Genomic DNA, 24912 nt, shown 5'->3' with positions numbered 1-24912 from the left:
GCATGGGCCTAGGAGAGCTGGCTCCACCCTTCACCTGAGGGGGGGCCCAGTGGCCCACACTGACCAGCTCAGCTACCACCCAGACCATAATCATGGGCCTTGAGTTGGCCCACCCTAACATCTACCCCACCTATGACCTGCTGGAGTGCATGAAGGAACTGGTCTTGCTGAACAATAACCACAGGATCTCCGTGACTCTGGGAAACGTCAGGATATCCGAGAGGAGTTTCCGTGAGGGTCCAGTGATGATGGTGTGACAGAAACCAGAGGCCTTGAACCAGACCAATGATTCAGAACATTGTGTGGGTGGGGCTGGTTAGACAAAAGGGTGTACTGCGTGACACACCACAGTTCCCAATGCCATTAGGAGGAATGAAGAGGTGTTGGAAAGATGGAGAAGTGAGATGGGGGTTTTGTTTGTTTTATTTTTAATTATTTTAATTTTAATTATTTTAATATTAATTATTTTCAGTTTTATTTGGGGGGCAGATGCTGCAGGGGTGGAGGGCAGACATGGAGGGACTGGGAGGTGAGTGGATTTGGGTGCATGATGTGAAATTCCCAAAGAATATATATACATGTATACATGCCAGACAATTACTTTATATATATGAAAGCCACCCAGTGGCCACCCTGGGTCCTCACAGCCTGAATTGGTTGAAGATATCCACAGGCCCACCTGGCTGGAGCCATTATGATGAGCAAGCATCATAATGGAGGGTAGTGGTATTTGCTCCGCCCATGACCTTGGGTTATTTGGCCCTAAGGACACAGTGCTTCCTGTCATTGTACGTGACTTCTTATAAGGAGTAGGAAAAGGGTCATGCCTGCGAGGTAGATTTGCTCCCAGTCAGATCATATGACAACTTCAGCTGTCTACTCTGTTCTGTAATTGTGAGTGTATTTGCTCAATTTATATCTTAATAAGTCCTGTTACCCATTTAATAGACTCACATGGATTGAGCATAATAGTGGAGAAATGGGAGAGAAAGAGAAACAGATTGATTCATGTGCTGTGGAGAGAGACAGAGCTGAAGAAGCAGAGGCAATGAGGAACAGGCTGATATGGGTGGCCTATATATAAAGTAATTATCTAGCACATATTATCTAGGCTGGCTTAGGCTCTATTGTCTGCTAAAATAATGCCAGTTTTAAAACCAGACCATGGGATTGTGTTGTTTGGCAGCATATAACTGTAATTCTAGCACTTGGAAGTTGGGGCAGGAGGACTGCAAATTCAGGTTAGTCTGGGCTTTAGAACAAAGACCAGGTCTCAACAACAACAACAACAACAACAACAAAATGTAAGTTTTGAGCCTGGAAGATTTAATGACTGGATTCTCAACTGACATCTTCGTGGATGTCTCAAATATCTACCCACAAATGTTCCATGGAAATCCCATATGGCCTATGGAGAACATCCTATGATGTACAGTGACCACTCTTTCCAGTCACCACCCTATACAGCTTTATTTTACTAACGTTCAAAGGAGAACTTCCAGAGTGGCCTTGAGTGAGAGAGGGAGCCAGAGACATGGTGACTGACTGATAAATAAGCCATATCCTTAAATGTATTGGATACTTGTTTGTTAGCCATTGAGTCTTTCCTCAGCTGTCTTTTTTACACTCGTTAATATGGAGGCAATTGAATATTTGTACTTTATAAGTAGAATATAATTGAAGGCTAAGGAACACATTCCAGGTCTCCCTGCAACATTCAAAATAATTGAGACCCAAGCATGCTGGTATGCACCCATAACCCCAGCACCTGGAGCATAGGAGGCAAGAGGATCATGAGTTTAAGGTCATCTTTGGTTACATAAGCAGCCATGTGAGACTTTATCGCAAAACAAATGCAAAAACAAACCAATATTTGTAACCTATGTCCCAAGCACTGTCACGGGTGGAGAGAGCACTCTGGTAAAAAAGACAGAGGTCTTTGCCTTCAACAGAAGATACTTCTAATGGAGCAAATGAGAGAATATATTTGTAAATACAAATTCAGATAGTGAGGTGAAGAAAATAAAATGTGATGTTGTGATTGAGTTCTTTTTGAGTTGACACACATGGCTATCTGACCAAACGAAAGGAGGCAGGACACCTAAAGAAGCCTCTGGGAATGAGCTTGGCCAATTATTTGGAAGGAAGAAAGGGGGCGGGGACTGAAGAGGACAACCAGGAAGAGCTAAAGCAGTAGGGCAGGTTGGGAGGTTTCACAGGGCAAGGAAAGGACGGAAGAGTTTATTCTGAGACAAGAGCTGTTCTGGGTGTCTCAAAAGTGGGGTCAGATTACTCTGACTTTAGTAACTACTGAATGGCAAAATTAGGGCTGGAAGACATATCTGACACAAGATGAAACCACAGAAAAACACCTCCTTACATAGCTGTCCTTCCTTATGCCCAAGTGGAAGCGTGGAGAAGATGGGCGCAGGGCTCCTGGGATGGAGACACGTGCCCTAGGCTTTTGATTTTTTCCCCAGGGTTCTTTACTTTCCTAAGGAAGTTGGTTCATGGGATTCATGTGCACAATCACAGTTATTTGTTGTTTTAATCTAATATGATTTGAGTGATCTTTTCCTGTCAGCACTGAGGGCGTTCTCAGGTAATAGGATCCCTGATCACAAATAAAAGTAAATAAGCTTCTCACTAGGAATAGGGAATCCTTACTCTGGTTTTTCCTTACTGTACCTCTAGGGGGCAGGCTTGTCTAGCTAATGAACCAAAGCGTTGGCTATGCTTTTTTTTCCTCTTCCCCTATTATTCATTGAGAATAACTAGAGTGAAATAAAATATTCTTTTGTGTGACTACATATATACTCTTTATAGAGTCATTGTCTCCTTAAATTTATAACTGCAACTTTTGAAATTATTTTCAGATAATTTAGAATTCTATAATATAGAGTAAAATCTATACAGAATTGCATTTAATATTAACAAGTACATTTCAGACAGCACCATTAGTTGCATAAAAACTTTAAGAGGGACTTATTTTAAAATTCAACATTTAATTAAATTCCTCATATCAAACAGGGCAAAGTCTTAGAAACCATCTATGTATCAGTTGGACTCTTCACAGGTGAAGAAAAAGTCTACATTAATAAAATAGCCCCTACAGTCAAATGAAAACCATTATTTCATTCCTAAGGAATTGAAATAGGTCAGAGAGAACTATAGTTTTAGAATACTGAGTACATTTTTGTTGTTATTTTTAAGACAGGGTCTCACTATGTAGATCTTGTCCTGGAACTCATTATGTAGCCCAGGCTGGCCTCAAACTCACAGAGATCTGCCTACCTCTGCCTCCTGAGTGCTAGGATTTTAGAGACTGCACCACCACTGCCAGGCATAAAGTAAAATTTAAAGAAGCAGGTAATACACTCCCAAGAAAAGTTCTGTCTTGGTCAGTCACTTATTTTACTGTTTTCTTAAAACAATATTTTAATTGAGAATTTCATGCAGTATATTTTGATTATAGTAACTGTTCCTCCCCTATCTCCTCCTAGATCTACTCCTACCTCCCTTCATGTTCCCTACCCATGCAACTTCATGTTCCCTGTCTTAAAAACCTCAGGGTCCCATTTGTCTTGGCCAACTACTGTTGGATATGGTGGCTTCCCTGAGGTGTAGTTGAACTATGAGAGGTCACAGCATTAAAGAAAACTGACTCTCTCCCCAGCAGTTATCAAATGCCAATAGTTCCTCAGCTAAGAGTGAGACACCAGGCCACCTCCCCCCATCTCTGCTGGGATTTTGTCTGGCTCGAGCTTGTGCAGGTCTTGTATGTGCTGTCACAATCTCTGTAAGTTCATATGTGCATCTGCCTTGTTCTGTCCAGATAAAACCTTTTTTGAAGTCATTTACCCTACCATCTCTGGCTTTTATCATCCCTGCACCCAGTTTCTGCAATGATCCCTGACCCTTGAGGGGATAGGTATGATGTAGAAATCCTCTTTAAGGATTTTTCTCTTTTTTAAATTTATTTATTTTTATTTTTTTTTTTGTTTTGTTTTTCAAGACAGGGTTTCTCTGTGTAGTTTTGCGCCTTTCCTGGAACTCACTTGGTAGCCCAGGCTGGCCTCGAACTCACAGAGATCTGCCTGGCTCTGCCTCCCGAGTGCTGGGATTAAAGGCGTGCGCCACCACCGCCAGGCTTTAAATTTATTTTATTTTTCTTTATTAAGAAATTTTCTACTCACTCCTCATGCTATCCACAGACCCCCCCTCCTCCCTCCTCCCATCCCCCAGCCCTGGTCCAGAGGGTGCCTGGACCAGTCTACACTGGTGACCAGCCTAGCAAATAACCTAGCTGTCAGCATAGAGCCTTTGTCCAGTGATAGATGGAGGCAGATACAGAGATCTACGGCCAGGCACCAGGCTGAGTTCTGGGAATCCAATTGAGGAGAGAGAGAAGACATACTGCAGGTGAGGGACATCGAGATCATGATGTGAGGATGTGCAGAGATGACTGGCCACACTAGTGGAAACCCATGAACTGTGGACTGGTGGCTGTGGAGCCCCCAGGGGACTGGACTAGGCCCTCTGGACACGGAAGATGGTTGTTTTGGGGGGGGGGGGTACCCAGGCAGAGGGATCGGGATCTGTCCATGGTGCCTGGGCAGGCTTCTGGGAATCTGGTGCCTGTGGTGTGACACCTTGCACAGGTGCAGTGGGAAGGGGCTTGGACCTGCCTAGGCTCAGTAAGCTGGGCTCTGCTGACTCTTTAAGGATTTTTAAGTCTCTTATTCTCTGCATGTCGACCAGTTGCAGGTTTCTGTGTTAATTGCTATCTACTACAAGAAGAAGCTTCTTTGATGGGAGTTGAGAAATGTTCTGATCCATTAGAAGTCATTTTAATGCTATGTCCACTTAGCAGAGTAATAGTAGTAAGTTTTCCCTTAGGGCCCATGACCCTATGTTCTTGGCCTTAGTAACAGCGCTAGGTATAGATTCCCTCTCATGTAGCAGGTATTAAATCTAATCAGAAACTGGTTGGCTACTCCCATAACATTCTTGTTACTGTTGCACCAGTTGACATATCTTACCAGGAAGGTCATTATTGTAGCTCATAGGTGTATAAATTTAGGACATGATGGCTCCAGAGTATGGTTGAGGTGAAGGTTTTGTTTTTGTTTTTTCAAGACAGGGTTTCTCTGTGTAGCCCTGGCTGTCCAGGAATTCATTCTGTAGACCAGACTGGCCTTGAACTCACAACTCGGAGATCCACCTGCCTCTGCCTCCTGAGTCCTAGGACTAAAGGCATGTGCCACCACTGCCCAGCTTGAATGGAATTGCTGTAGATATCACTCTGTATGCTGTGAATGTGCTGCTCTGATTGGTTGATAAAATGCTGATTGACCAGTAGCCAGGCAGGAAATATAGGCGAGACAAGCAGAGAAGAGAATTTGGGGGACAGGAAGGCTGAGTCAGGAGATACCACCAGCCACCACCATGAGAAGCAAGATGTAAAGATACTGGCAAGCCACAAGCCATGTGGCAAGATATAGATTTATAGAAATGGGTTAATTTAAGATGTAAAATCTAGCTAGCAAGAAGCCTGAGGATTAGGCCATACAGTTTTAATTAATATAAACCTCTGTGTGTCTACTTGGGTCTGAGAAACTGCAGGCCTGAGCAGGACTGGAGAAAACTCCAGCTACAAATGGCACCCAACGACTCGAGTTTCCACCTAAAACCTAGGAATACTTAATAAACAATTCTAAACTCAGCCAAAAAACAGGTTTCTACTTCATATCTCATGCAGGCAGTGAGATGCCACATGCAATATGGCGGGTTTGAGGCATGTGGGCTTGACCTTCAGCATGGCACATTCCTGCCAAGTTACATCAAGGTTTCTACAAGCTGCACAGCATGATGCTTTTGCTACTAAAAAAAAAGAGGTTTCTGGACTACACACTGCTTCGATAGAAGCATAGACCCACTGCTTCTGAGAGTTGGTGGTACACATGACTTCAGACCCAGAGCTGGTGGTAAATGCACCACCGCCATGTTGGGAAGATGAGGTGTGCAGAGAATGCTACAGTTTAAAGCAATAGATTCACAATAAGACAGATTCAGATGGGATAAACCTCTAAATGGTTTATAATGTGTATAAAAATGTACATAAGTTTGGAAGAGAAAAAAGTAATATATACAGTTATATAAAGAAATAGAGTTTTAAAAAAATAAAGTCTTTAAAGAGAAAGTAAAAGTAATATAAAAAAATAAGCCATGTAAAGATGGAAATCACACAGAGAATCTGAATTGTGCTGTCTTTGGGATTTTTAACTGCAGAAAGACATATGATTGTAAAGGCTGCTCAGTTAAATCAATATGTATATTTTAAAGGTAACTTGACTTCAAAATTTGGATCTAAGTATATATTGCTTTGTAAAACACGCTCTGCTTTTGTTTCCACAGAAAGCAAGAGGCTATGGATTTGCTCCAGATTAAGATACATCAGGTTTGGCCAGCCAAGACCACCTGAAAGGTCTCTGATGACACCATGGCCCAGATAATCCAACATCCAGAATGGTTTCAAGGAAACTGGCTCAGAGAATACAGCCTCATGGACTACTCCGTAATCCTAAAATTTTCTTTATGTCCCCAGAAAAATACAGCACCCTCATCCAGCAGGAAGTAGTATGAGAAGCTACACCCAAATTCCCAAATATACCAAGCTGGATTTAGAGGTGGAATTGGCTCACTCCTTCTCTAAACCCAAGCATTTTGCTAAAAGAAAAAGTTGAGAGAGTCTTCTGTCCCATATCAGAAGAGCCCTCTGGTGTGATATGATAGGATGAAAAAGTAGTTAATGAATCTACTTTTAAAGAGCAACAACTTGTTTAAGAATGTTTTACATTGCTAAGGATTTTAGTTTATTGATACAAATTTAGAGTTGATTTTGTTATTATATATATATATACATATATATATATTTCTACTCTTATTTATGGTATTATGTTTATATAATTCATTTAAACTGTAATGGATAATTAAGAAATACAGATTAGTAATTAGTCTTCTGTGATAGTCAAACTTATAGTCATGTTAAGTTTTCTAGATATACATAGATATATTTCAGTTAGGTAGGTAATCTTCAAACACTTCAAAGACCTACAGAATATGGCATTTAAAATGTTTTAAGAACTTAAACTTTTCTGGACAGTGAGACATGTCTGCTCCTGGCAGCACCAAATACGTCAAGGAAGATGATGGGCATTGAAGATACTCTATATGGAACTTAACTTCTTCTTGGTAAAAATAGCCATTTGGGCAAGAAACTGTTCTTGCCTGGACTGCTTGATCAACTGGACATGCGGGACCCATAGGAAGGTGACCACTGAACTTTGCAAGATGAGATGGTCCTTCAGGTTCCTGCTTCACAAAAGAAACTGCCAGACATTCTACAGGACACAGAAAGAAGTGACTGAGAGACTGTGGGCTGAAGACAGATGCCCCAACTTTACAAAGGAACTTTGGATAACTGTCCAGGCTGCCAGCTGTCTCTGTCTACTCTCGCAAGACTCCCAAAAGTTGTTTGCGTCCTTCTCCTGTTTCTTAGGTAACATTATATCCTTTTGAGGTCTTTGATGTAATTGAAGACAAGATAGTTATAATTTCCTTAGTTATAATAAAAGATAAGTTAGATATGAAACCTTAGATTCACAAATATAGGATAGATAGGATATCTTTAATTTTGCCAAATGCAAGTAGACTAGATATTATAACTATAATTCTTGCTTGATAATTGTTTTGTTATATGTAATTTTACTATGTTAAAGTTAAAACCTTCCTTTTTGAAAAAAGGAAAAGGGGAAGTGCTGTGGATATCGCTCTGTATGCTGTGAATGTGTTGCTCTGATTGTTTAATAAATAAAATGCTGGGGCTGGAGAGATGACGCAGAGGTTAAGAACACTGGCTGTTCTTCCAGAGGTCCTGAGTTCAATTCCCAGCCACCACATGATGGCTCACAACCATCTGTAATGAGATCTGGCTCCCTCTTCTGGCCTGCAGGGATACATGCAAACAGAACACTGTATACATAATAAGTAAATAAATCTTTAATGAAAAAATAAAATAAATTGGCCAGTAGCCAGGCAGGAAGTATAGGTGGGACAAGCAGAGAAGAGAATTTGGGGGACAAGAAGGCTGAGTGGGTAGGCGCTGCCAGCTGCCGCCATGAGAAGCAAGATGTAAAGATACTGGTAAGCCATAAGCCACGTGGCAAAGTATAGATTTATATAAATGGTTTAATTTAACATTTAAGATCTAGCAAGCAAGAAGCCTGCCACGGCCATACAGTTTTAATTAATATAAACCTCTGTGTGTCTACTTGGGTCTGAGTGGCTGCGGGCCTGAGCAGAACTGGTGAAAACTCCAGCTACAGGGAATATTTTTATTGTAGATACAAGGAAGAGTATAGCCAGGGGCATCTGGAAGAGTCCAAAGCAGAGAGAGAAAGCAGATTGAACAAGGCCAGCAAACTGGACATGGATAGGGCTATCCATGAGAGGGGGAGAATATCAGGGGATAGATAATAGAGACAACATAGTGAGAGAAGTGGGAGCAGACCAAAGAGATAAAAATAGCAAGGATAGCAGGGTTATAAGGAGAATGAGTAGCTGGAGGGATGGCAGCCTGTGAGCTGGAGGGAATTTAGGATAGGGGAGGAGGTGAGCAGGGCTAGGATGCTACCATGGATTTTGAAATGTTTAATAGGTATTTGTGATACTGAAGGAGCCTGATGGACAGCATGGGCTTTGATAAGCAGATAGCTGCCACAGGTAGCCATGTGTCCCTTCTGCCAGAGGTAAGGGAAATTACTCCTTTTGACAAATGGGTACTGGTTTCACAAGTTCTTGAGGAATGCTGGCTTTTATCAAACCATCAGAAATCCTCCTATTGAACCCATTTCTGGATATTTGGACTGCCTTTTGGATTTGGGGGAATTGGAGTTTCTTTTGGACCTGACATTTAAATTTCAGGAGTTGTGTTACAGATATATCTACTGGGGTTGGAACCCCATTATCAGTTGTTTTTCATATTTTGATGAGTTGTGGTTTTCTGCAATGGTCTTCATCTGTTCCAAAGAGAAGCTTTGCTGTTGAGGAGTTAGAACTACACTCATCTGGGGATATAAAGATAATTATTTAGAATGTGGTTAGAAAGATTTGTGTTGGTCTAGTAATGTGGCAGTAGTAGGTTCTCTTCTAACATCCATGACCACATTAGCCCTGGGCAGTTGGCTAGGTTTCCAGTACCAGGTATGATTTTCTTCCTGTTGAGTGGTCTTGTGTACAATTAGACAACTGTTGGTGGATGCCCATGTATGAGTGCCATTATTATACCCTTAGAGATACTTTGCCATGCTGACCATTGTTATTGTTCATAGGCATCACAACTATGTAGGAACTTTGATTGTTTGCCCCACTTTGGCAGCTCTAATAACATCTTCTTGGAACCATGAAAGCTGGTCTTCAGGGAGGAGGCTTTCAGGTCAGATACAACTCAACTCTTCTGAGTCTTGCCTCTGAAATACCTGTCTTCCTCAAAAGGGACTTATAATCAACCTATGTGAGGCAAACAAGGGCAACTTATAGCTTCTTCTCCAGCATCATGTCTGCCTGCATGCTGCCATGCTCCCCATCATGATGATAATGGACTGAACCTCTGAACTGTAAGCCAGCCCCAATGAAATGTTTTCCTTTATAAGAGTTGCCGTGGCCATGGTGTCTCTTCATAGCAATAGAAAGCTTAACTAAGACATGGCAGTAGCCTATATTAATTTGGTAGTCTCAGTGACTTCCTTAACCACAAATTTAAAAGGTTTCTCATGCCTGCCTTTGTGTGTTTTGTTAGTTTATGGCTCTTAGAGGGAACATTGCTAGCCATGGTGGGAAATACTTATATATATATATATATATATATATATATATATATATATATATATATAATGTATTATATGCATACTATGTAATTTTAGGTAAATATATAATATGATTTTTATGGCTTTTTTCAAACACTGGCTATTATTGTACTGCCTTCCTTATTCTTTCTGTTTTGACCTTCCTCCCTCTCTCAATTAATCACTTTACTGTTTTTCTTATTTTCCTCTTCAGATTAATTTACCCTCTCTATTCCAACTCCCTATGGTCCCTTTTTACTTTCCTGGCTTCTACAATTACTACAGGTTGTATACTCACATTTGAAGATTTGGAGTTGTAAACCACCAATGAGAGAGAACATGGGATGTTTGTCTTTCTATACCTGGGTTACCTCACTCTATATGATCTTTTCTAGTTCTACCCCTTTGCCTACAAATTTCATGACTTACTTTTTCTTTGTAGCTAAATAGTCTTCCATAGTGTATATGCACCATGTTTTCATTATCCATTATCAGTTGAGGATTGTTTCCATTTCCTAGCTATTGCAACTAGCACAGAAATGAACATGGCCTAGCAAGTATCTGCAGTAGGATGTAGGGAATCAGAGGAAGCTGTGAGTTGAGGGAAGTCTTGGGCAAACATGTATTTTGACATAGACACAGACTACTTATCTATAGACCTTATACAGAGACTAGCTAACCACTTCCCCTTTGCTGTACAAAATAAACATGCTAAGGTTCTAGATTGTGGTGGTAGTGACAGCAGTTAGAGAACCCTGATTGATCCCAACTTCACTATATGTGTGTCTATGTGTCTGTCTTCTTAACTCTCTCACTACTCCTAGCCAGTTTTCTGGGAACCCAAGTATCTTGGACAGTGGATCTCAACCTTCCTAATACTGTGACTTTTTAATGCAGTTCCTCATGTTATGATGACCCCCAATCATAAAATTATTTCATTACTACTTCATAACTGTAATTTTGCTATTGTTATGATTCATAATGTAAATATCTGAGTTTTTCAAATGGTCTTGGATAACTGCTGTGAAAGGTTGTTCAACCCCCAAAGGGGTCTGGACCCACAGGCTGAGAATTACTGCTCTTGGGTCTCAGCAAATGGTGCCCAAATATGAACCTGTAAGTAAACACCTGAGCTATGAGGAACTCACTTTGAAAATGGAATCCAGTCAGATGAGGGACCCTCCCGAGAGAAGCATACAAAGAATAAAAGTAATACAAAGGAATAGGGAACAGGAAAACAATTCTATCACACATCAAGTGTAAAACTTGGGACAAGTAGATATAAATGACAATTAAGCATATGTTAATATTTTTAAAGAGATTTTTGGGATAAGTAAAATCCAGAGATAGACATATGTTGATGCTTTGAAGGAGATTTTGAAAAATATCAGAAATAAAGAATGTAGAAGGGCATGAGGTCCTTATGTTTCACAAATAACACTAGAGAAACCAAGAATGTTAGACTTGCAGGCTTTTCTCTTTAACAAAAGGTATTTATGCATGCTTTCCACCAAGAAGGCTGGGAGTGGATGTTGTTAATAGCCTGCTATCTGTGGGCCCAGGCTTCACTCAAATTCCCCAGACTATTATATTTATTCCAGACTCCTGAGCATTGTTTTTCACTTAATAACCCCCCTTTTGTTTTTATGAGACAAGTTTCTCTGTGTAACAGCTCTGGCGATCCTGGAACTCATTCTGTAGACCAGGCTGGCATTGGACTCAGAGGGATCCACCTACCTCTGCCTCCTGAGTGCTGGGATTAAAGGCATGCTATAGTGTAGTAGGGTCCTGTGCTGTTGTTCCCTCTGGGGGAGAGGGGCCAAGTAGGCACAGAGTCAATGACACAGACTCTGGGAGAATGTTGTAACAAGAAGCTCAGTTTATTCAGGAAGAGGAAAGCCTTATATACCCTCCACCCCACCCTGGGGGAGGTCTGATGAATACGCATCTGCTGGTGTGACATGGCTGTCTCTCATTGGTCCAGGTCTCCAGATCATGTCTCAGCTGCTATTGCTAAGGCCCTTAGGCAGACCCAGGTTGGCACTCAGAAAGTATCTTTTTTACTTGTTTGGGCCAGCTGGCCCTCAAGCCTGTTAAGGATGAGTCATTCCACATATCCACCACTTTTTATTATTTTATAGGACATGATCAATGGAAGCTAGGGTGCATTGTCCTAACCTTTTTGACTCTTCCTCAGGAGAGCTCAGTATAACAGACTGTGCCTGTCTTAGATTGGCTTGCCAAACAAGCTCGTATCTGTCATTGACTACCAGTCCTGGAAGAGCTGTGTGGGTTTTAGGCAGTAGCCTTCTGTATCTCAGTAAGCCATGCGTGCATTATCTCTCTAGGAGGACTTTGATCTAGGTGTCTGAGAGCCAACAAAACCTGTAGGGTTGCCTTTGTGGCTGCCTTCTGTTGGTGAACCTGTTGTAGAAGGTATTTGAACAAGAAGATTAGTCAAATATTCAATCTCAAGGACATGGATGGGACCCTAGTCATATTTTATATGAAGTGTGCCAATTGAAGTTTTTCTGGTGATGCATTAGCAACCTTGTAGGGGCTGAGGCAATTGCTTGATATCTGTCAGGGACCAAACATGGACCATGGAAAAGTGCTAGCTAGGCCAGAGAACAAGCCCCTGCCCTAAACCAGATGCCCCCAAAAATAAAGAACAGATCAGGCAGGTCAGGTAGCATAGCAACAGAACAATGGACCCTGACCAGTGACCTTACCACCTAGCAGCCTCATGACTTGCATGTAGTCCTTCACCTGCATGCCCCCCTTCACCTGCATGTACGGCATGTCGTGCACCCCTTCCCTCCTTCCTGCCCTCTCCCCCTCCATATATAAGCCTGGCTGAGGAGAATAAAATTTGCAGCTTGATCAGAACACTGTCTTGCTGTCTTCTTTCATGTCTCCCCCATCCCTTTCATTCTCTCCCGCAGGTGGGTTGCCCCTGTTGACACACTGCTGGCCAGGGCATCTAAGGTCACATGCCAATGGTAACATGACCTTTACTAATGCCACAGTAGTGGGGCAAATCATACATTACCCCTCTGAAGTTTTTTCTTTGGCCAAAGTCTCTTGGTCTGTTGCTGGATGCACATCTCTGCAGGGTATCCATATTGATGTGGTGGTATTCTGAGGTGAAATGCAAGCATACCCTCACCCCCAGGTTAATAGGGGAGCAGAGTGTTGCCATTGAAGGGTGATTGGATCCCTCCAACACACCAAGGGCAATGGTGTCTCCTGAGGCAAGTAAATAAGCATGTTGTCCACTTTGGACTTGTGTGACAGGGTTAACATATGGTCCTTGGCCCATGAGCACCTCAAGAGAAACAGTGATGTTGTACTGTATATTAAAATGAGCCTGAGCCTTGGTCTGGTCATCATAGGCAACTTGCCAATTAAGGAAGACTGAAGGCTCCAACACAGCCTTCATCAAATGGTGCCAGTCATAATAAGTCTGTAAATGTATTACTCATTGCCGTAGGACTTGCTCAAAATATGGCGAGTCAGGACCTGATTCATCAGCAGCCTTACAGACAAAAGACAGGTCTGCAAGAGTAGGTATCCATGGCTAGTTGGCGACATCAGGGCCCACATTAACTGGAAATGCCATGGTGGGCATATATGGCTCCATAGGTGGAATAGGCTGGGAGGCATGTGAAGCAGTTGGCTCAGTAGGCAGACATCCAGGCAAATCACTCTGTGGATACTGCAGTGATGGGGTAGCCACTTGAGGCATGGGGGGAGCAGAGAGAGGGACTGCAGTATAGGCTTGGGTGTTGCTGCAATAATTTCCTCTCTCTTTCCATTCCTTTCCTTTATTTTATGCCTATTTTCATCCATCTCCTTGTCAGCAGAGGCAGAGGAACTATCAGTCATGGATGGAACGAAGGTGATAGATAAGTTGGTGTTACATTGTTCTTGGCAGTGCTTATTGTGGGCCTTAATGACCCCCTCAGTAGAGGATGACTTTAGGCCAGCCATTATAGCCAACAAAGTGGGCATAACAAACAATTGGAGGATTACTCCTGCGGCCACTTGCTTTTTTCTGGCCAGGAACAGAATTCATATCCACAGATCAGGTTCCCACATTTTCTCTGAAAGGATCTATGGAGCAAGCACTCTTAACTACCGAGCCATCTCTTCAGGCATCACAACCCACAAGCACATACACACACACACACACACATACACACACACACACACATACACACACACACACACACATACACACACATGCACACAACTAAAAATAGTCAGACCGTGGCTCCATTTCCTGAGGGTCCAACCCTTATATGGAAATGCTAGGCAAGCCTGAACAAAAGTAAGTGCCACCCTACCATACAGACAGACTCATAATCAAGACAAACAAAAGAAGAAAGTAGGGGTCCAAGCACTTACCTGCTGAAGGGACGGAAAGCACACAATGTAGAGGGGCCTACTCACCAAAATACACCACTCAAGGGAGCTGCTCAATCAGTGCTGCACATGAGGAAAGGGAGACAAACAGACCCTGTTCAAGTACTGAATGTCCCGGGTTTTGGCACCAGATGTGGCAAGTCCCTGTGCTGTTGTTCCCTTTGGGAGGGGGGCAAGTAGGCACAAAGTCAACAACAAAGACCCTGGGAGAATGTTGAAACAATGAGCTCAGTTTATTCAGGAAGAGGAAAGCCTTATATACCCTCCACCCCACCATGGGGGGAGGTTTGATGAATATGCATCTGCTGGTGTGACATGGCTGTCTCTCATTGGTCCAGGTCATCTCCAGATCATGTCTCAGCTGCTGCTGCTAAGGCCTTTAGGCAGACCCGGGTTGGCTCTCAGAAAGTATTTTTTTTTTTTACTTGTTTGGGCCAGCTGGCCCTCAAAACTGTTAGGGATGAGCCATCCCACACTACAGAACCCTTTTTATGGAAGAGGTCACAGGTACTTTGCAAAAGAGTTTCAATGTAATCATGCCTTAAACTTTGTTGTGATAATTGTCATGAGCAAACTTTCCCCCAAAATTGGCACTCAAATGTCTGGCATATACATCCACATAAAACCTGAGAAAACTTAGAAAAGGTTCTAAACACACAAAAATGGAGCCAAATGTGGCTTCCTAGTCTTGTGTCTCTCATGCTGGCCGCAATACCAAGACACATCTCCTGGCAGCTGCCTGTAGGCTTGAGGTGCCAGCGGAGCCCTGCCAGTGTGCTGTGTAGTGAGTTTGGGGTTTTGCTCATGCAGACAGAAAAGACTACAGATACACAGTAAAGACAGATCCAAATGGAAAAAAACTCTAAATGGGTTGCAGTGTGTTTAAAAATGTACATAGGTTTGGGAGAGAGAATGGATATATACAGTCATAGATTAAAATAGTTTAAAATAATAAAGTAAAGCCCTTAAAAAGGAATAAAGCAATAAAAAATAAGCCATATAAAGATGGGAAATACATAGAGTCTGGATTCTGTATGTTATTGTGCTGTCTTTAGAGTTTCTGATTGCCAATAAAGGAATAACAGCTGTTAAGACACATTGGACTATGAAAACTGCTAGATTAAACCAAACTACATATTTTAAAACATCTTGACTTCAAAATGGAAGTCAAAGATATGCTGTTTTGGGGAAGATGTTATGCTTTTATTTCCACAGGAAATGAGAGGCTATGGATTCATTCTGGGTTAAAGAAAATTAGGTTTGATCAGGGAAGACCCCCTGAAATCCTCTCAATGGACATAAAGAAATAAACCTAAAAACAACTACAGGACAGTGACATGTATTTTACGTGATCAAACATAAAACAAAAAGTTATCTTTGGCTTATGTACAATGCAAAATCTATATTTGTATTAATACAGGTATGTATTTACCTTTAAAAGTTTATGTATTTTCAGAGCAAGGGGACCAGACACTAATAAAAACAGATGGTCCAGGTGATGCAACATCCAAAACAGCTTCAAAGCTGCTGGCTGAGATGATCCAGCCTAACAGAATACTCCAGCTGGGACTTCATTATTATCCTGATTTTCTCAACGTTCCCTCAGAGATGACAACACCCCCAGACAAAAGGAAACAATCTAGAAAAAATAATGTCCACATTCCCAATAGATGAGTTATGGATGTTTGTATCATTTATGGGGGGTTGGTTACAAGGTGATATTGATTATAGTCAGGAAAAAAACTAAACAAAAGAAATTAAATTCAAAGATCTCTTTCTAAACGAAAAAAGGGGAATATGATATAGAAATGATAGGAAAAAAAGGATAGATTATTGAATTTACTTTAATTCAAGAAACAACTCTTAATCTCAAAATATTTTACATTGGTATGGATTTTGGTTTATTGATACAAATTTAAAGTTATTTTTGCTATACTATATGTATGTTTCTGCTCTTGTTTGGGGTATTGTGCTTAGGCAACTCATTTATAGTCAAACTTATAGTCATGTTAGATATGTTTTCAAGGTCATACACACACACACACACACACACACACACACATATATATATTTAGATAGATAGATGGTCTTCAAACACTTCAACAACCTACAGAATATGGCATTTTATATGTTTAATAGCCTAAGGCTTTTCATAACAGTGAGATACGTCTGCTCCTGACAGCACCAATTTACTTCAAAAGAAGATGACGGGCATTGAAGAGCCTCTGTATGGAGTTTGCTTTCTTTATATCAAAAGCTTGCCACTTAGGCAAAGAAACTGGCCTTGCCTCAATTGTTGACAGGATATTATCCAAACTGGACCATCAGGATGCAAAAAAAAATGACTGCCAAACTTTGCCAAGACAAGATAGGACAGTCCTTCAAAATTCCCTGCTTCTCAGAAATATCTGTCAGATATACTAGGACTGCAGGCCAAAGATGAATGCCCCAATGTTACAGAAGAACTTCGGGTGACTGTCCAGGAAGCCAGATGTCCCTATCATTAGGTAACACTACACCCTTCTGGGGTCTTTGAGGAATGTGGGGTCCCACAGAGGCTCCCTAGTAATACCTTATTCAAGGTCAGAAAGTCTGAGCTTGCTTTACCCAGCAGGGCTGCATAATAGGATGATTTGGCTAAGGTCATGGTTACCAGGTGTTTTGAAGGGTCTACACTTGGCTGTACATTGTGCTTTGATCTTGAAAGGGGAGGTCTTTTGCCTTGCCCCTTAGTAGTGTATAAAAAGCCCATTAGAATAAAAGTCTGGGTGACTGGGTATTGACCCAGAGCCCCCCTGAAGCTTTCCTGTGTCTCTGTCTTTCTTGTCTTTGTCTATATTTCTATCTAATACTTCCTCATTCCTCTTTTCTTCCCCCGCAAGAACCCTTCAACAGGTCGGAGCTGGACTCCAACATATGGTGCCCAAATGTGGAACTTGGGTACAGAGGATAAAGAGAAGGAACACCGCAGGTTAAGTGGGCATGCTAGGATAATTAATTGTGGTACAGTGATTTTCTTTTTTGGGAGTAAAATTGTAAATATAGAACAAGGTAATAGTAGACATCTGTTTAAAAAATAACCAGAGGAGCTAAAGTTAAGCTGCAGCAAGTCTCTCTCTCTCTCTCTCTCTCTCTCTCTCTCTCTCTCTCTCTCTCTCTCTCTCTCTCTCTCTCTTTCCTAAGTTAGGTCTGAGAAATGTAAGCTTAGGTACAGTATAAAGTAATTTAGGATAGAATAGATTTGATGTAGTTGCATCAGGAGTTTACTGATTTAAAAAAGGTTTGAGGCAGCTAAAACTGCTGTAGTCATCTTGGACCCATTTTAAAATGCCATTGTTGACCATCCTCTACTCCTTTACAAGGAGGTATAGCAGCCATAAGGAGCAGGTGTATTTCTATGATCATTCTGGCTACTTGCAAACTGTTAGTAGAAAACTGATTCAGAGCTGCATAGAGTTAATCTCTGTACCTTCACTTGAGATCTTTATATTACAAAGAAAGTGGAATTTGTCGAGTCCCACAGAGGCTCCCTAGTAAGACCTTACTCAAGGCCAGAAAGTCTGAGCTTGCTTTACCCAACAGGGATGCATAATAGGATGATTTGGCTAAGGTCATGGTTACCAGGTGTTTTGAAGGGTCTACACTTGGCTGTACATTGTGCTTTGATCTTGAAAGGGGAGGTCTTTTGCCTTGCCCCTTAGTAGTGTATAAAAAGCCCATTAGAATAAAAGTCTGGGTGACTGGGTATTAACCCATTGCCCTCCTGAAGCTTTCCTGTGTCTCTGTCTTTCTTGTCTTTGTCTATATTTCTATCTAATACTTCCTCATTACAAGAACCCTTTGACAGGTCAGAGCTGGACTCTGACAGAGGGAGACAAAGACTAAATAATTAAACTTACAGTTTTTCTTAGTTATGATAAAAAGTAAATTAGGTATAAAACTTTAAACTCACAAGGATAAGACAGATAATAGAGTATTTTTTGTTATACATAGTTTTACTATGCTAAAGTTAAAACCTTCCTTTTTAATTAGACAAAAAAGGGGAAATATTATGGAATAATCTTTTTGTACACTGTGAATATGTGTCTTTGCCAAAGCACCTTCTGACTGGTTTAATAAAAGAGATGACTGGCCAGTAGCTGGGTAGGAGGTACAGGCGGTACAGCCAGACACACAGAATGCTGGGAAGAAGGGCAGAGTCTCAAGAGTCATGAGCAGACAAAGAGAGAAGCAAGATGAACGTGCTATGTTGAAAGAAAGCACTGCCATGTGCCAGAGGGTAAATAAGAAATATGGTTCAGGGACTGAAGAGATGGCTCAGTGGTTAAGAGCACTGGCTGCTCTCCCAGAGGACTGGGGTTCAATTCCCAGCACCCACATGGCAGCTCACAACTGTCTCTAACTCCAGTTCCAGGGGATCTGACACCTTCATACCAATGCACATAAAATAAAGTTAAATGAATTATTTTTTTTAAAAAAAGAAATATAGTTCAATTTAAAATGTAAGAGTTACCTAGTAACAAGCCTGAGATACTGGCCAAGCATTTATAATTCGTAATTAGTCTTTATGTGGTTATTTGGGAGCTGGCTGGTGATCCCAATGAAAAACTCTGCCTACACAAAGTTTTACTGTGCTTAAATATGTCAAAAATAAACTGCTCTGGGTTGGACTCCAGAAGCTTGAACCAATACAAGCTAACTCATGTTGAACTAGATTTCCTTCTTGTCCCTCATGGATTGTTCATCTGCTGACTGCAGCATTTATTTTTAGGGATTCCTCACAACTGGAGCCCAATGTGAGGCACATGACCCTTGGAGAAAAGTTTCCTTTAAATAGAAATAGGAGGTAGGATTTTTAGAACTTTCACCCAAGGGGTCGCAACTTTAAAGTGACAGAGTAGGAAAATAACACACAGGAGAGGGAGAGAGAGAGAGAGAGGGAGAGAGAGAGAGAGACAGAGATTTATTATTTTAAAGATTTTATTTATTTATTATGTATATAGTGCTCTGTCTGCATGCATGCCTGCAGGCCAGAAGAAGGTGCCAGTTCTTGTTACAGATGGTTGTGAGCCACCATGTGGTTGCTGGGAATTGAACTCAGGACCTCTGGAAGAACATCCAGTGCTCTTAACTGCTGAGCCACCTCTCCAGCCCCAGAGAGAGATTTCTGCCAGACACATATCGGTGGGACTTGGCAAGACAGACTGAATAGAGTCCGCCACTGCTTGCCCTCCCAAGCAATCCTACTAGAACTTAGAGCCCTCTCAATACAAGTGGCACTCGGCCCTTTCCACCATGTGTGGTTGGCCAAATGCAAAGATAAGTCTCTGATGCAACATCTGAGTTCCAAGGTACGGCAAATGAGCCTCTGCCACCTGCAACATGAGCTAGAACAGAGCTTCCCCAGAGCTTAGGGTTTTTTTTTTTTATGTTGGTTTGTTTTTTGTTTGTTTGTTTTCAATGGTCCCTTCATGGGGAAAATTAAAACAGGCTCAACTTCCAGTACAGGAACAATTGCAACACAAATCATTTAAGTCAGTACTGATTAAATTTACTGGGGTATTTGTCATACAGTCTGTTACACCCATGTCTATTGAGTTCCACAAGGAAGGAGAGAGATATAGAACTTATGGGTTCCCAAGTCTTTAATAAATCACTACATAAGCAGAGTTGCTGATCGATCAGGGCTGCAGGAAGAACAGGGACAGCCCCAAACAGGGGCAGAAGCCAGGTTTATAAGCACAAAACCATAAACATACCTGTGCCAAGTTACATTTACACTTTTCACTAATCAGGAGTCAAATACTAGGGTCTCTCCTTGTGTGCTTCATCACTGTCAACTGACAGAGTGTAAGCCTTTTAGTCCAACCAATCAGATTGCTCTGTTCTTTCTGTTGTTAGGAACAGCCATAATGTCTTAGAACTAAGGGGCATAACAGACTATTTCTATCATTTAAGGAGGAGGTTGTTCAGCTTTTGGAAGGTTCCAAGCTCTCCTAAAGCCTGGGAACTTACTGTGTTTCATCCTATGGAAAAAAAAAACGGAGTCTGAAGTCAGAATGGCAGTACTTAGGCCATGGTGCTTATGCCTGCTCCCTTCAAGTCAATGTAAGACATTCTCTTTCTTTCTTTCTTTTTTTCTTGGTTTTTCGAGACAGGGTTTCTCTGTGTAGCTTTGTGCCTTTCCTGGATCTCGCTCTGTAGACCAGGCTGGCCTCGAACTCACAAAGATCCGCCTGCCTCTGCCTCCCAAGTGCTGGGATTAAAGGCGTGCGCCACCACCGCCCGGCAATGTAAGACATTCTCATAGCCTGCTCATCTAACCAATATTTAAATAAATGCTTCACTTTCAGGGTAAATAAACTAAAAGGCCAAAATTTAAAAATTTGAGTCATGTCAATTGGGTACATCTTTATCTATATACTACTAAGACTTTGACTCTTTAAATTGCTTTCTGGAGATTCTTGGTTAAATTCTGTTAGAAATGTTACACCCAGAGTGGAGAGGGTTTTTAGGTTATTAAAATGCTGCTGCTGCTGCTGCTAAAGCTCATAGAATTAATCCTTTACTTCTTTATCAATTACTTATCCTTTCTTCCTCTTCATCTCCTATTGGAATTATATATCAACAAGGTAATGGTACTATAGAAATTTATTCATGTCATAATTCTCCACAACAATCTATAGCTCTTTATTTACAAGAAATTATAGACTTAATGACATGTCTTAAACAACTTGTTGATAAAGAGTCTACAGAAATTATTGTACCATTAAATAAAATGCAGGTTGATTATTTGGTTCATACTGATAATAATTGGCAAGTTGCATTAGGATGTTACTTGGGATCTATAGATAATCACTATCCAAGTTATTCCCCTTTAAAATTCTTTTTGAAGATACCCCATGGGTGTTGCCTAAAATTACATCTAAATATCCTATAGATACTGTTTTTAATGCTTTTACAGATGGTACTTTAAAAGGACAAGGAGAATATGTTTCATATACTTTTATCTACTACAGCATACTGTGTAGATAACTTAGATTCAACTCTTGTTTAGAAAAACAGATAGATATATTACAACATACTGTATATGTAACTTAAATTCAACTCTTTTTTCCTTTTTTTTAAATATATTTTATGTTCATTGGTGTTTTGCCATGGGTGTCGCTGTCAGGTTCCCTGGAACTGGAGTTATAGACAATTGTGAGCTGTCATGTGGGTGCTGGGAATCAAACCTGGGTCCTCTGGAAGAGCAGTCAGTGTTCTTAACCACTGAGCAATCTCTCATAATTAACTTTTTTTTTTGGTTTTTCAAGACAGGGTTTCTCTGTGTAGCTTTGTGCCTTTCCTGGAACTCTCTGCAGCCCAGGCCTGGCTCTGCCTCCCGAGTGCTGGGATTAAAGGCATGTGCCACCACTGCCTGGCCTAAATTCAACTCTTGTTTAAAAAATATACATGTTTTTAAAATAACAACCATGTGTCTTGCCTCCATCTTGGATGATGACTTCATCTGGATAAAAGCAAGCACGTGGCTGGCAACCATCTTAGTATGATTAAAGCGTACATGCCATGCATCTTCATCACCATCTTGATAAAGATGACCATGTGGTATAAACCAACTAAGACAACACCTAGAAAACTTCTTAGTCCTACTGAGCCCTCTGCTTATTATTGTATTTCCTTTTCAGATCCAAGTGGCAACAGCAGGTCTTCAAAATATTTTGGATTAGGATGGACTTTTTTATGATGATAAATTTGTAAGGTTACAAAGATATACTCAGGTTAGCAAAAACTGAGTTAGAGATATATGTCTAACCACTTCTGTCCTTGCTAACTGTGTTAAACACCAGGTTTCTACAAAATTTTAAATAAGAAACAACATATGTTTGATAAATAAGGTATGTTCAATAAATAAGCTCCATAAATTCCTAACATCTATTCAGGCTAGCAGAAACTGACTTGAAGATATATGTCTAGTCTCTTTGTCTTTGTGACTGTATTTATGGTTTAAAGTTTTATTTTGATGCTTAGAGATCTTCAGTTGAAATTTTTTTCTTTTTTAAATTACACTCATGATATTCATTAATTACACTCATGATATTAATCACATTTGTGGTATTCATAGATTACATTTGCAGTATTCATTCAATTATACATACATATATATATATATATATATATATATATATATATATATTTTAATTTTAAATGCTGAATGTCATTTATTGAAGGAGGGAGGAGGTCTTAAATACAGGCTTACAGCACAATGGGAGAACCCCGGAGGGCAGAAGTTCGCTACTGATGTTTTACAATCTTGCATCTAAGCTGTTAACACTCATTATTCAGGATCCACAGACAAGGAACTTCCCTTAAGCATTCAGGAGGGTGGAACCTGGCAGGGAATTAGCACAGAGAGGATATCAAGGTCAAGATCTGCAAGCAAGGCAACAGTTACCCAAAACGGGGGCCAGGGACTTATAGGTCCCCCTTTTATTAAATAATGAGCTTCTGACTTGCGTTGCGTGGAACGTCAGCAGGTCACCTTACCCATCATGGAGACGCCTGCCCAGGCCCCACAGGTGCCCTGTCTTAGGTTGGTGAGTGTCCCCCAGGCGTTACCCGTCTCTGAATACTCATTATCATACAGGCTCAATCATGTGTGAGCTGCAGAGTTAACTGCTGCCAAAGATCTCAAAGTGGCACTGGGCTTGCAATCTGTGTGTTTGACACAGAAAAGACCAACAGAGGTCCTATCTCACCCATAGCCAGTAGGCTAAAGGCAACTGAGCCATTCCCTTCCTTAACAAGCCATACTGTACGTTGGAGTCCTTGTAAGATAGTATCCCAAAAGCATTCAGTTGAAAATTTTAAGGCTTAAACTAAACAGTGCTAAAACTATAAAACCCTAATCTTATAAAAGCTACTAACTTTGTTGCAAACTATTAAAGGTAATTAAGACATGCAAGTTAATAGTCAGTTACCTTATAAATGATATTATAAATCGTATTCTTTAATGTGCTCAGAACTATACTTGTAGGCAGGCTAAGTAAGGCTGTCAAAGTTAAGCCTGAAACAAGTAACTAAAAACAAATAAAGTTTATTTAAAATTAGATATACCTAATAGATGGTCCTCAAACTCCTCGGAGAGCTGCTGAATATGGCATTTAAAATGTTTAATGAGAAGGCTTCTGGTTATAAAAAGAAATGCAGAATCCTAGCAACGTTTCTCTGTTATTTTAATTGATACAGAGGCCATTTGGATTCTACTTCCTGCTCAAATTTATCCTTCTCAGACCTCTGGTAATGTTGATGGCTAACTAAAGTTAGCTGCTTTATCAGTTGAACAACAACAAGCACCCAGCTCCTCCCGTACAGCTGCAGCTGCCTGCTCAGTCCATTTCATATGTAAAAATCAGACTCACAGTTTACTTTGCTGGCAGACTTCATACTGAAAGAGAGAAACTCCCAAAACAGGTTTCAATGTAATTTTAAAAGTTCAGTCCTATTGAAACATGACAGTAATATTGAACTTCAGACACCTCTGTCTATAGAGAACACAAACAGGAAGAGTATGACTAAGAGGAAAGTCAGAAACAGCTCTGTTATGGGCAGGAAGATGCTGCAAAGAGTTGGTCCAATGATAGATGTTTTCCTTGCTGATGCATCCATCCAATGATATGCTTGCATTGCTAACAAAATAAGAAATGTTATCTTAGCCTTTACATCAAAAATGGATATTTTCTCATTTCAGGTACTGAGAGCCCAAACACCACCCAGATTACTTTGTATTTATGATTACTAAAACTTCATTTTTAAAATTTGTATTTTTGTACAAACATAACAAAAATTTAAAAATAACAGTAATGAGAAGGATTTTTAAAAAGTAGTAAACTGGAGTTAAGAAAGTTTTAAAATGTTTTCTTCTAGATAATATAATCGCCTAGGAATGCAACCATAATTATGTTTCTCAAATTCTCTTGGGGGCCAAAGGAGTTTAACAAAAATGCAAACAGTGGAAATTAGATAATTTTCAAGTTTTCACCTAAAATTATTTTTGGTACAGCTTGAGAATCTGTTACATCCAACTGCCTGTGAAATGTAATAAGAACCAGAACCTTCCGACAAGTTCTTCCTCCATGGACCTGTTCTGCTTTGATATTGCTCACATTGTTGTTTTATTTACAGTATCAGTAGAGTACATACTTTCATACTTGCATGGAAAAACCCAATTGCTTTCTCCTCCAGGATTTTCTGTGATTATTTCTCAGGTACTTCTGAATACCCTGTTATGGAATAGGAGAGTCTCAAGCTCAAAATTAAAATTGCCCTAAAATTTGAAGAGTCCCAAATTTTACAGCCTTAAGTTTAAATCTTCAAAAATTAATGATCATTGTTAATTAAATAGATTTTTAAAAATGTTGTCAGCAGCTTTATTTATAACACTCAAAAGCTAGAATAACAGCAGGGTATGTCTTTAATCCTAGCACTCAGGAGGCAGAGGCAGGCAGTCTGAGTTTGAGGCTAGCCTGGTCTATACTGTGAGTTCTAGGACAGCCAGAGCTACATAGTAAGACCCTTC

At 40.6% G+C, this 24912-nt stretch overlaps 1 long non-coding RNA gene across 1 annotated transcript; it reads left to right on the top strand.

Annotated features, from left to right (window-relative positions):
* The first annotated feature begins 770 nt into the window (after positions 1-770).
* Positions 771-6686, top strand: LOC131899350 (uncharacterized). Its single transcript, XR_009376078.1, has 2 exons — positions 771-894; positions 6418-6686. It is a non-coding gene; the product is annotated as an uncharacterized LOC131899350 (long non-coding RNA).
* Positions 6687-24912: the final 18226 nt, after the last annotated feature.

Source organism: Peromyscus eremicus, chromosome X (genome assembly GCF_949786415.1).
Source record: "Peromyscus eremicus chromosome X, PerEre_H2_v1, whole genome shotgun sequence".
Lineage (NCBI taxonomy): Eukaryota > Metazoa > Chordata > Mammalia > Rodentia > Cricetidae > Peromyscus > Peromyscus eremicus.
Note: the sequence above shows the minus strand (reverse complement) of the source record. Positions and strands in the feature narration are given on the sequence as shown.